The 12,370-nt window shown below is 36.6% G+C and overlaps 1 protein-coding gene across 3 annotated transcripts in view; it reads right to left on the reverse strand.

Moving 5' to 3' along the window:
- The window catches only part of LOC124595224 (maestro heat-like repeat-containing protein family member 1), a 271,523-nt gene that overhangs the window by 121,497 nt on the left and 137,656 nt on the right, over positions 1–12,370 (reverse strand). The gene's annotated exons all lie outside the window — the stretch shown is intronic.

A 12,370-nucleotide genomic window follows, 5' to 3' on the forward strand; every position in this document is an offset into this window, starting at 1 on the left:
TGGGGTTGAGTGGTCTAAACCTTTTTTTAACTTGCATCACAAGTAAAAAAAGAAAGATAATATTTACTTAATATTGCTACCTGAATGTTACAACACTGTATTGTGACAAATCAGTAAAGGTCATGTATATAAATCAATGAAACAAACCATAGCATGGATTTTAAAACACTAGGCTTTTTTATTTCTACAATTTTAAACATTTCTAGTAGAGGTAATTTTCCAGTAAACAAAAAATGTTTGGCATGATTTCTGTACCTATTCTGCACACGATGACAAAGTTTCTAGTTGATGCAATGAATGGGTACTCGTATGAATGGCAGTTAGCCCTAAATGTGGAAAAATGTAAGTTATTATGGATGACTAGGAAGATCAAATTTGTAAGGTTCGGACACATGATTACTAGTGTCCTGCTTGACACAGTCAAATTGTTTAAATATCTAAGTGTAACGTTGCAGAGAAATATCAAATGGAATGAGAATGTGAGAACTGTGGTAAGATCTACTTTTGTAGATCTGACAGTGGTAAAGGACAAACCAACAAAGCAATTCTGTAGTTATATAAGCAACCCTAAATTTAAGGTGCGTTACCAAAGTTGTGCTCTTTTGCAAATGTCTCCTTGTAGTCCATCTCATTTGACAACAAACAGTATTTTTAATTTCTGATTGTAAAACAAAACCAATGGTAGGAATCCATAGAAAGTGATTGGTTGAGCAATTCTATATTCAAGTCTGCATGCATTTTACAAGTTCACAAAAGATAAGAGTACTTATGTTTAAATAGATAAACATCAAGCGATTACCAACCTAGTGCAAGCGTTCCTATCTGAAGTCATTTCTGTGTATTGTGTGTCAGTGTTACTGCTTATTTTATCAAGTGATCTCATTTGGCCTCATGAAGCTGAGTGGACCTCATTCCAGGAACTGAACCTGGGATCTCCACATTAGTAACCAGCAATGCCAGACACTAGAGCAAGAAGGTGGCCATATGCTAACAGTCACTCATAAGCAATTCTATTATTCTGCCTCCCTCCCCCCCCCCCCCCCCCCCGCCCCACACACACACACACACACACACACACACACACACACACACACAACTAAAATATATAATGTTAGTACGATATTATGCAACCTCCTTCAGTGCCTCCCATCTGGACATCCAAATGGGGAGATATTTTAATTCCGGAGTAACTTTTTCCTTTAAGGATTCATGATGCTAATTATGAAGCTTTTTTTTTTTTTTTTGGAGATTTTGAATATGCTGTGGCTTCCAATTGTTTTCTATATGCCATAAAAGGCTGCCATAACATCAGGAATAAATGTCATGAAATGTTTATTAGTGATATCTTGATATCTCCTTCACTGAGGTAACATCGAACCTCACTAAGCACCTCATCTGCCAAAAGCCATTGTACAAAGGTATGCTGAAAAGTAATGCCTCTGAATTTTTTATCCCATTCTCAATATCAGTTTAGGTATTACATGTTATACAGATTAACCATCCAACTTTTGCACTTTGCTGATGGCACTAGAGCACTCTGAATTGTAGCTGTAATGTAGCAACTACATTATGTAGTAATGTATTAGTGTCTCCTCCTTTATATGGCCACATGCATTTTTTTTCTTCTTTTTCTTTTTTTAGTAACAACAACTTAAATGCTTCATCTAATTTCAAGGAGAAGAATTTCACGCCACCCATAAGGCAACTTGAATAAACTATTTACCTTTTACTCAAATTAAGATAAGACGGAGCACTTGAAATGACACTAGGTAAGTGGGCACATGGACATTATACACAGAAGGCAGTGAGTCGCCGAGAATGGGGAGACGCAATAGTAATACAGCTGGAAGTTATATGGTGGCAGCATTTGTGGGGGAAAGTCGGGAATATCTAAAAGTTTCTAGAACAATCTTAACATCAGTTTAAAAGCATTCAGAACAGTTATGTCAGAGGGTAATCCCTGTACTAGTCTGCTATGCAATAGCTTCAGCTCTCGCAAATGAAATAAAGTAGCCGTCCGAGTTTTTAACCTCTCAGGTTAAGAATTATTTATTTTACTACTATGCTACAGGAAGTAAGGAAGAATAATACATAAGGAGTTATACTCCTCTGTTACAGTTCATAGGCTTTCATTCAATTTCAAAACTGAGTAAATTTAATGTGATTCTCAAGAGCGGCCGCATATGTTCTATGGAGAGGGCTGCTAGGTGAGATGCTGATGTACTTGAAATAATGAGTCACTACTGAGCCACAAGAATGTTCATTTCTGATTTAATTTTTACTTCTGGAGTACTACTACTTTTCGGACACTGCTACAAGTGCCCGAAACAGTATCCATGTAGCGACAGGTTATTCCACATTTATTACACCCAAGCATTGTGTGCGAGTAGGAAGTGACTTTGAATGTGTGCACAAGTACCATTTCCAACTGTGACAATCTTTAGAATGATAGTAGGACCACTTTCTCGAGTTCTTATGCTACATCAACATGCTGGATAATTGAATCTGCTTTGCACTTGTGAGAAGTTCTGAAGTTGTCTCTTCTCGGTTTAATCATGCAGGTGGATGACTGGTTGCTCGTTAGAAGTACTCAATCCTGATCATTGGTTCAAGCTTCATAGGATCAAATGCGCTAAATTGTATTTTAGAATTGTTGTTGAAAGACCTGCATGGCAGTGCAGTTTTCGTTCAGTACAAGATTGATTACGTGAGCTTTTTCTGTGTTATACTGATGCATGAGATAAACGTCTGGTGTTGTAGAAATGGTTGATGCTTGTATGGTTTCTTTGGGCAGTGAGTACTTGGTTCATGAAAAGGACTACCTTTAACAAGATTGACAAAGTACCATAAAAGGCAAAGGTGTTCAACTGAGCCTGATCTCTTTTGTGTGCTCTCATCTTAAACAACAGGTGACAAACAAACCTGTAATAATCAACCCCTTGCTACTGTAAACTGCTGATATCAAGTGGACAATATGCCTCACAATTATATTTGATGATTTACTGCATTTCTAACCTGTTTACTTAAGGCTAACCAATCCTAATTCCCAGCTGACCTCAAATTGTTATGATAACCTTTAAATACTTACAGTGTATGCCTACAGAGTGGAAGTTAAGTGCTATTCTTGAGAGCAAGTGAATGAGACTATAAAATATCAGGGTTTGTGGGATTCGTATAAACGTGAGATGGCATTTGGCATGCTGCTCGTCCTGCTTAATGAAGAAAATGGCACCTACGCACTCAAGTAACAGGGCACTGACATCCAACCGAAATAATTCTTAGAAATTTACTTTTACATTTTGTTGATATAATAGCATTTTTCCAATTACAGTGATAGTCAGGGGGAGTTACTTAATATGTTTCCTACGACAGAACTGTGCCTGGGTTGTGTGACGTAATTGTCGGTACATGAGAAACAGTGTGCTGTGAACAAGTTTCTGAAAGCATGAATTCAAAGAGTTTGTTCATACATGGTGCATCTGTCCTGCTAGACCACACAAGCACAGGGACATACGCAACAATCCAATTCCTTGGGTTCATTGTCATTCATTACCCTCCACACAGTCCAGACTTGGTCTCCTCCAATTTTCATCTGTTTGCAAAACATGAACATCTTCAAGGACTACACTTTGGTGGTGATGTAGCAGTGGAAGCAGAGGTGATGATGTGGCCCCATCAGCAAAGTCAAATATCCTACGGTGACTGTATCAACCAACTGGTCTCTTGCTGGGAGAAACATGTTCATCACCAGGGTGACTATGTTGAGAAATAAATATGCAGACATGAAGAATAAAGGTGTAGAATGCTAATAACATTTACCTTACATAAAAAGCTTTAAGAGTTTTCGCATTAAAAAAATGCGGAATATTGCTTTTCCGCATGCCCTTGTAATATAGAAAAAAATTAACGATCGCAACAGGCGATGTTACTGCCTTACTAATAAGCAGGAAAGTGGGAGAATCTTGATGAGAAAATCATATGAAATGGAGTGGATATAGCAAGAATCTCTGAAATAAGATAGCAGAATGGTTTGTTTGGAAATGTTGAATTCAGAATACTTTATTCTGGAGGAAAATTGTTGACACAATATTAGGACAAAAATCAAGGATAAAGTGATATCAATGAGATCTATAGATGAAAGGTTGATAATAGTGAAGATCCAAGGAAGGAAGAAAAATTAAGTGACAACACAAGTATATATGCCACAAAATAATAGCCAACCTGATGAAGTAAATGGTAACTATGACAAGGGCAAGGAAATAATAGGGAAAGAAAAGAAGCAGCCACTTTTAACAATAATAGGTTACCAGAATGCAGAAGTGGGTGAATGCCGAAATGGAAAAGCTACAGGAAAATGAGGATTTGGACAAAGGAATGAGCGGAAGAGCTCTTGATGCACTTCTACTAAAGAAATCATTTATCATTGTAAAAACATTGCATGAACAACTCAGAATAATAATAATAGTAATAATAATAATAATAATAATAATGAGAAGAAAAAGAAGTAGAAGAGTTGAGCTAATCCAATTAAGTCACAAATATTTACGAAATTGGCTACATTTCTCTACAGGAAGGATTTAGAAATTGTTTGGAAAATGTCAAGACATTATCAGGAGTGGAAATCATTTCAGCTATATCATCTGAAAACTTGAAAGAAATTTTAATGATGGAGGACAAAAGAAGATGCAGGAAAAGTATTTTGTGAAAAATCCTTGGAGAAAGAACTCAAATACTCAATCCATCAAACTGTAGTCACAACAAACGGATTAAAACTGTGGCCTAAATCTAGAATTCAAAGGAAGGTTGAATTTCATGGTCAATTCTCTTAATGACTGAGCTATCTATGCACAACACATGAACCTACTGTCACAGCTTTAGACCCACCATTAAGTCTCTCCTGCATTCCAAAGTTCACAGGTGTTCTGCATATCTTACAGGGCTAGTAAAGAGGTAGGAGAGAGGTATCAGTGGAAGTAAAGGTGTGAGGGTGCACCATGAGTCGTGCCTTACCAGCCATCAGGAAGAGCACTGCCTGCTTTGAGTTTCCATCTGGCATACAGTTTTAAACTGTGAGGAAGTTTCAGAATAGTGGACACTCCGCTTCACAGTGGAAGATTAATTCTGGAAATAATGGATTACTCTTGAAAACTGTATGTAGAAAGCAGCAGGAGAAACAACTGATGTTAAGGAAGTAAATAAAATTATGAAAGCATGAGTAACACAGAAAATATTGGAGAAGATGGGAGAAAGAAGAAAATATAACAATTCTGTAACAGAAGTAGATAGAATGCGATATAGGCACTAGGTAATTAATTTTGAAAAGAAACTGGAAAGCTTGAGCACAGTGGCTACAAAAAAATCTGAAACAACTGAGGAACATTAAAGGGAGGGAAGATGCACTGTGATGAACTGGGAAATAAAGAACCTGTTACTCAGAAAGAGGAAGGGAAACATTATGTAAATGAATAAAGATGAGCTTGGAAATGAAATTCCAGAAAATCATGAAATAATGAATGAATGGTAGTAATACTTAAAAGAATTACATATATGAGGCAAGGGGTCACCGAGATTCTTTGGATATGGAGAATAAAAAAGAATTTAGAAACATTACGAAAGCAGTTAAGATGGCACTTAAGGAAATCAAATGTGGAATGGAAGCAGTGGAGATGGGATTCTGATTGAACCTGTCAAACATTCATATCAAGAAAAGGTGGTAATAATACACTTACACAGATACATTTACAAGAAATGTGTGACCAGATGGCTTTACAAAAACAGTGAAGTCAATAGAGAAGAAAATGAATGCTACAAAATTCTTCTATGAAAGGTGAATAAATAATTTTAATCTTAAGTTGAGCGGGGACAAATGAAGAACAATTTGGTTTCAGAAGAAGTAAGAGCATAAGAGATGCAAATAGACAATTACCAATGACTGAACACAGATTCCTAAAAAAAGACAGGGAAGTTAATGCTGTTTTCATTGACTTGGAAAAGGACCTTTGACAGAAAATGGACTAAACTTTTAAACGTCCTATAGCAGATCAGAAAGAAAGGAGACTCGTAAGCATTCTATACATGGCAACAAGTAATAGTAAGGATATAAGAGGAAATTATAGAAAGAATTAATATTAGAGGAGGAGTTAGACAGGGCTGTTGTCTTTCACCTACTCTGTTTTACATCTATCTACAAAATTTTGTTAAAAACTGTTTCCAATAAAAGAGTAATGTGACAAGAACTGCAATGTCTCAGACCAGGAAACATTATTATGAAGCCATCAATGCCAGAACTGATCATCATTCCGATACACTGGTTGCAACAGAACACGTATTTTGTAGACAGCTGCTAACATGATCAATTTTGTTTCCACTTGGATGGGAGTTTATAGTTACCTTATATTCAGGTAGACTTGTTTGTCGGTTGAAAAATCACTGTTTAATGTAAATTTAGTTTTGTGGAAATTTCCACATCATTTCCTGAAATCGTGTTGAATGACTGTTTGCCTTGAAAATGATAGATGAATACTTTTCATTACTAACTAAAGATGTAGTATAAATATTAGCTTCAAAATGTACTTCATAATTAAAGACTAAACAGAAACCTACTGAATCTACTTGTTATCATATTGTGAGATAAAATTTTACACAGAAAATGATATTAAACTATGTTTCAAATTGTGTAAACAGAACTTCCATTTGTTGCAAAATGTTTTCAATGATTCTTAATTTTAAGTTTAATCATGGTGAATGAGTGGTAGAGCCTGCCATAACTAAGTCTCTGTTTTTGGGCTGATAGCAGTCATGAGAGTCTCTGTTGAGTATTAAACCAGTCTGAAACCATTGCTAGTATCTGTTAAAGTTTTGTTTTACTATAGAGAACAAACATAAAATTGAATGGAAACACTGGTCTGGTAGCTACAAAAGTAACACTCAGGTATAACTGCGTTACAATTTCCAAAGATAAGTATTCATTTAAAAACTGATTTAGTTGTGCATCACCATTAAATGCTTTTGGCTGTCTATGACGTACATTGGCAATGTGTGCCAATCTAATCAAATAGTCTGCAGTATCTTCAAAGTTCAAATGACTATTAATGACTTTTTGTACACCAATGAATGGTAATGCCCCAGAAGGATAATCAAATGTATAAGGTTTGAAGATGACATGGTATTACTAATTTGAAAATTAAAAAGCAGTCAACAGTATTTTATAAGCATTGAACACTGGCTATAAGGAATGTAGAATGAAGATACTTATGAAAAAGGCTAAGGAACCAGTTTTAAAAAAGCAAGTGAGGAATTTAAAAGTAAAAAATAGTGATGAGTTATTGGAATGAGTTAAACTTTGAATACCAGCCATTTAGAAGAATATCGGGCCAAGAACGCCAGCTATTTATGACATTATGTAAAGTGTTCCTGGCACACGTGTAACGGATATATCTTCAAGAGTAACACACACTAAAAAAGAACCAAGCTTAAAGATTTATAATATTTACTTTACTTCTTTGACACAGTATAAATTTTAAACCAATGATGGCAGAAAATATAAATATCCTTAAAAAGTAGTTGTGATGTGAGTTATTGTGCAATTTCTTCCTCTTGAGCTTCCAAAATTTCTTACTCATCCAATGTGACATATTTGTAGCAGAGTTATAGTAAACTGCAAAACCTAATGAGAACTACAGAAAACTGCAAAATCTAATGAGTACATACACAAATTATGTCAATGTGATCACATATTGGCCCAGCCAACATGACAGCATCTATTAGGTTCACTAATGCCTCTTTTAAAATAATTCTAGAAATTGGCAACAAAAGGCAACATCTGTCATTGTACAGGTAGCAAGACATCCGTACATTGTTCTCGTACAAAATGAGTCCAGTTTTAGAGCAATAGGTGGCTTGTGCATCGAGAAAATTGCAGCCCAAGCTATACTCGTGCACAGTCTTTAGAACACAGTGCTGTGACCTACACTTTGCTTGGGCTCGGTCTCCAAAGTGTTAACCTCATGTACCAAATATGTGCAGTATCCAGCAATGGGTCATGTAATCAAGAAATAAAAATATAGATATCTATTGCAAAAGAACTTTTTAATACAAGAAGCGTATTCTGTGCTACATTAAATAAACAGCAAAGGAAAAAATTTGTTTAGTGATAAAAAATGTGGGTTGTGCTAGACCTGTTGGACACAAAACATGCAGTACATCCACAGATTGTTCTGTCAACAAATGCACTGGGACGAACGTTAGGATTACGAAAGTCCTTTGCATATATTGTTGTCCTACTTGGTGTAAAACATGGAACCTGACATGAATACAATATAAATACTTAAAGGCTTTTGTAGTGTGAATCTGTAAAAGAATGGAAGACATGAAATGGACAGATAAATAAGGAAATAAGTTATACCACACAGGATGAATGAAAAATATAAATACAGTACTGAAAACAATCAAAAGTAAAAGAAATTGGCTAGGACACAAGATGAGAAAAAAAAACTGCATCATACACAATCCATTAGAAGGAATGGTGACATGGAAGTGGACCAGAGGAATAAGATGGCAGCTGATTGATCACATCAAGATAAATGCATCACACACACAGCTTTGAAAAGGACAGTGTACATCTGGGAGGAATAGAGAATGCTGAACTTGAAGTAACAAACTTTACTTTTCTTCTCTCCTCCCCTCCCCCTTCATCATCATCAATTCTATGAGCAATGTGTCTCTCTCAGAGTGGGAGCAATGAAGTCTTAACAGCAAGATCCTCACAAAAGATTAAAACAATAATAGATACAATAATAGCAACATGTGACTGAACCTCATTGCTGTTGAATCTGACCACTTTTAGTTAGACATACATATGTGACAGATCACAAAATGAACCCAACCAACTCAAAATTACTTATGAAAGCCGTTGCTGACTTTAATCAGTATCTGTAGAATCAGAATACAAGGAAAAGAGTCATGATTATATTGTCCCCTGTCTATAGTTCATAGATGGATTCATTATTCTGATGCACATACGGTATATCTAAAATGGAGATGGAAGACATAAAGCAAGAAATTGATTACTGAATGTGTGTAAACCCCACCCCAATGCACAAGCATGCACACAAAAATTGGCTCTGTTATTTGTTACGTACAGTTGCAACTAATGTAGCAACAAATTGATTTAGCTGTTTAACGAGAGTCGGGTGTTAACGCAGCATTTGTAGTTTCAAACAACAGAAAATCCAGGAGGGAATGTAACAACAATATTATGAAAAATATAGTTGCTATCCATCATATAGGAGAGATGGTGAGTCACAAATAGGCACAACAGAAAGACTGCTACACAATAAGCTTTCGGCCAAGGCTTTCGTAAAAAATAGACACCCCCCCCCCCCCCCCACACACACACACACGCCTCTCATGAGAAATGTCCTACCCACTATCCTTCTGCCCCCCTCCCCAGTGGCATTCTGTCACCCACCGAACCTTCGCAATATCCTCATCCATTCCTACACAGCCTCTGCTCCCAACCCCTTGCCTCATTGCTCATTGTAATAGACCAAGATGATAGACTGTCCCATACATCTCCCACCACCAGCTACTTCAGGTCGGTCACAAACATCACCTATCCCACCAAAGGCACGGCTACCTGGGAAACCAGTCAGGGGCTCTACAAGCTAAGCGGCAATCACTGTGCTGCGTTCTACATGGGCACGACAACCAACAATCTGTCTGCCTGCATGAATGGCCACTGACAAACTGTGGCCAAAAAGCAACTGGAACACCCTGGTGCTGAGCAGGCCACCCAACATGACATTCTTCCTTTCAATGACTGCTTCTTCACAGCCTGTGCCATCTGGATCCTTCCCACCAACACCATCTATTTTGAATTGTGCAGGTGGGAACTCTCCCTGCAATATATGATATGTTCTTGTAACCCTCTTAGCCTCAGCCTTCATTAGTCATTGTCCTTACCCATCTAGTTCCTCCCCTGTTCCCATTCCAGTACTACACAGTCCTCTATTCCACCAACGCACACTGTCTGTTTACTTCTCTCCTTTTCTGCTACCCCCCCCCCCCCAACCTTCTTTCCCCAAACCTCTGTCTAACCTATCAACTGCAGTTAGCGGATTTACCCCCTCTCCACCTCATCCCTGTGTGTTCACACAGCAACATTTTACTGTCCCCTCCCTGCCCCAGTCTCTTCCTTACCCCCACCTGGTTGTCTCTCCCTTCATGCACAGCTGCTCATAGCCTGACATTTTTCAGCTGCCAGAGACTGGTCATGTATGTATGAGTTCCATTTGCAGGTCTGTGTATGTTTTTTGTCTATTTTTGACAAAGGCCTTGTTGGCCAAAAGCTTGTTTTCATAACCGTTGTAGTTTCCATCATTTCCTCCACTTGCTTGAAGTTAAGTCATTCCACATCACTGACAGTCCTCCATATAAGATCTACAAAACACTAATTATGATGCAACTTTTCTCCCAAAATACATACAATTATATACTCATTACACAGCTTAATATTAATATTTGTAGACTTTTTTACCAACAATATCAACACAATGTATGTCACTGAAAAGTGACTAGGACAATGACAAGCTAGGCGATGCACAGACAGTTTGGATTATATTAGAAGTGCTTTGTGTTACATAGAACAATAGTGAGGAGATCTTCGAGAATGTATAGCACATCAGAAAACAAAAATACACAGTACATACATAAAAGGAAAAAAAAGCTAATGTACCTTTGACACCCCAAGAGAAATTGTCCTTGTGGATGTGCAACAGATAAAAAAAATCTTTCCTTTTAAATGACAATAAATTATCCACAAAACATGTTAATGAAGAATACATTGAGATCCATATGATATGATTAGGCTACTGTAACTGCACATCATCAAACAGAACAGCAATTTTACTACATCCTCACATTACTGCACTGAAGATGAGAAGTCAGATTTTACGAGGTTGGTATCCATATTATTGGCGTTATTTGTCTTGGCTGGCCTGAGATATTCCATGATTGCACCTACTGAACCTGACAATCACATCTTTTCAGTAACTGTAATGAAATGCTTGTTAAAAAGGTTTGCAATACTGCACGTACATCTGTTACTTATAGATTATTTACTTTTAATGCTATCTGCTCCTCATCTCTGGTTCTACCAGTCTCCTCCTTCGCTACATTCCATAGTGTCTATTTTGTCATTGGATATAACAGTCTTTTTCTGAGAATGTATTTTCTTTGATATCTGTATTACTATCTTTGACACTTTTCCAACATTTCTTGTAATGGGCTATAGCATCAAAATCAGAGCTGTTTCTCACTGACAGATATTGTTTCTTGTTATTCTTATAATAAGCCTTTACTTCTCACGTAATCCATGGCTTCTCTGTAGGCATTGGTCTTACCTGGGTTACTGCTGGGTGAACACAGATTTCAAGTAAGTTAAGCACTTTGTTAATGAATTTATGGTTTTCATTGTCATGAGCTCTGTACAAATGTCTTCAACTCTTTTGCCTTTCTTGATTTTCCTAAAATAATCAATTTTTGACATACTGTTTACATCACTGAACTCAAATTTACTAGTTTTTGTATTCTGATTAGTACTAACATTTAACAAAAGGAACTGCATATCATGATCTGACAGGCCATTGATTATTAGTTTTGTAATTTAATTTTGTTCATTACGCCGTTCTATAAAGATATTATCAATGGCTGTTTCTGAACAATTAGTTACCCTAGTTGAGAAGTTTACACCAGGCAGTAAGCTGAATGATAATGTTACTGACTCAAATTCTAACTGGAAGAATTTTTAAGAAACTCGACATTAAGATCACAAGCAACTAATATTTCGTTGCTTTTTTCTGTTAAATACCTTCAAGATGATTATGAACAAATCAAAATTACTTGCAGGTGCTTTTATTATAACAAAGGATTTATTATGACATTCTACTTCAGTCATTAATGGTTCTATATGCAGCTCTAAGCAAAATTTATAGACTATGCTCTTAAATTTATGGCAATTCCTGACCAATATGGAAACCACTCCTTTCTGCTCTACAAAAGTGAGATGCTGACATAAATTCTGGAACATTTCACACATTAATAGAAGTGGTTGCACGATGTTCAAAGAGAAAGATTTTGTCAACCGAGTTTGATAATTAATTCATCAGTTCAAGTAAATAGTCAATTTTACTTTCCAGTCCTTGAATATTTTTATGCAATAAAGAGAGCTGGCATTTCACACTGAGAGCAATAATTGATTGGAATTGAAATTTCTGGTGACTGCTGAAAGTGTTCAAGCAACAGCTGTTTGTACTGATACAGTATGCTGGAATTACAATGTTCATTTCTTTCACATACTGAGGGTTTGTTC

This window comes from Schistocerca americana, chromosome 2 (genome assembly GCF_021461395.2).
Source record: "Schistocerca americana isolate TAMUIC-IGC-003095 chromosome 2, iqSchAmer2.1, whole genome shotgun sequence".
Lineage (NCBI taxonomy): Eukaryota > Metazoa > Arthropoda > Insecta > Orthoptera > Acrididae > Schistocerca > Schistocerca americana.